The sequence below is a fragment of the Chenopodium album genome, chromosome 7 (assembly GCF_948465745.1).
Source record: "Chenopodium album chromosome 7, dcCheAlbu1.1, whole genome shotgun sequence".
Lineage (NCBI taxonomy): Eukaryota > Viridiplantae > Streptophyta > Magnoliopsida > Caryophyllales > Amaranthaceae > Chenopodium > Chenopodium album.
This window is the reverse complement of record NC_137840.1, coordinates 37,643,712-37,645,442: the sequence shown is the minus strand read 5'-3', so window position 1 is coordinate 37,645,442 and position 1,731 is coordinate 37,643,712. Positions and strand designations below refer to the sequence as shown.

General features: G+C 37.7%; 1 non-coding gene across 1 annotated transcript; it reads right to left on the bottom strand.

Moving 5' to 3' along the window:
• Nucleotides 1–1,087: 1,087 nt before the first annotated feature.
• Nucleotides 1,088–1,194, bottom strand: LOC145641338 (small nucleolar RNA R71). The gene has a single exon (XR_014115375.1). It is a non-coding gene; the product is annotated as a small nucleolar RNA R71 (small nucleolar RNA).
• Nucleotides 1,195–1,731: the final 537 nt, after the last annotated feature.

Sequence of the window (1,731 nt, the reverse complement as noted above, 5' to 3'; positions counted from 1 at the left end):
AATATTAAAGGCTAATTTTAATAGGAACTTAGGTCTAGTAAATTGCGAGAGCTTGTTAGATCTATGTTGATTAATAAATTGCGAGAGCCTGTTAATCGTGTTATCTGTGCATTGTTAATTATTAATTACTTCGTTTATCTCGGAATATTAATTATTGGTGAACCTGTGACCCTAGGTTTCCTTATTATTGATTCTTTTCTCCCTAAACTTATTCTTCGTAGTATAGAATTCATACCTAAAAATATTGGTTACTTGGATATTTTAGATTATAATAATTAATTAGAATTAAAAAGACTTGTTTCCTTGTGGAGTTCGACCCTACTTCCCTATCTACTATAGTTAGTGATTTAGGTAATTATTTTTTATTAGGGGATACGACTTTGCCCTGTCAAAATTTGGCGCCGTTGCCGGGGAAACGGTTTTATTTTTATTTTCTGATTATATTTTTGTAGTCTAGATTATCCCCCTTTTGCCTCAGAGAACATTAGTTATTTGAGCAAATCTCATATTTGTCTTTAGTTCTTTGTTTATGCCCAGGTGTTCCAGATCAGGTTACATCCCTTTTGATCTTGAGATCGAGCGTTCTTTTCATAGGCAAAGGAGACTCTATAGACAAATTCTGGCGGGTTCAGAGGAGGACAACGATCGAAGAGATCCTCCCCCTGATTCTAGTGACACGGATATTCCTTCAGATTCGGAATCAGAGATGACGGCCCAGAAGAAACTCAATGACTATTCGCAACCGAAGCTCACAGATTTCCTGCACCTTACTCCCACTCCGGCTCTAGATGGAGTTCAATTTGAGATCAAGACCCAATTTATCACTATGATAGAAAGGAAGCAGTTCAGCGGAGCTAAGGGTGAAGATCCCAATCTTCACATCGCAGATTTCTGCCAATATTGTAACACCATTAGACAAGCCGGGGTCACGCAAGACCAAATCAGGGAGATTCTTTTTCCCTTTTCATTATGTGGCAAAGCAAAATTATGGTTTAATGGTTTGAATAGAACTGCACTTGGTATTACTGACTGGGAAACTCTTGCTTTGAAATTTTATAATAAATATTATCCTGTAGAGAGGACAGCGGTGCTAAGGAGTGTTATTCAGAACTTCGCTCAAGAGGCCGACGAAACATTATATGAGGCTTGGGAGAGGTTCAAGGATCTACAGAGAGAGTGCCCCCACCATAATCTAGCACAATGGCAATTGATCCAAGCATTTTATAATGGACTTGGAAATTCTTCTAGATCAGTACTAGATTCGGCAGCTAGTGGGAGGTTTATGAATTTAAATGTGGATAATGCAGGACAGGTTATCGAAGACATGGAAATACACAATTCCCAATATGGGAATCCGAGAGGGTTTGCAAATAAAGGAAAACATAATGTCGATTCCGTATCCTTTTTGCAAGCTCAATTAACATCTATTTGTCAAAAATTAGATAATCTTACTGCTGCTCCTAACTCTATAGCTAATGTTTCTGATGTTGCTAACCATGAAGCTTTTTGTGAAAATTGTGGAATTGTAGGTCATTGGGAGCAAGATTGTAGGAGCTCTATGGAACAAGTTAATGCCTTTCAAACCTATAGGAAAAATAACCCTTATTCCAATTCCTACAATGCCGGTTATAAAAATCATCCTTATCTTTCATACCGGAGTACCAATGTACAAAATCCTCCACCTCCACAACAACTACAACAGCAAACACCACCACAGCAAAAATATTATCA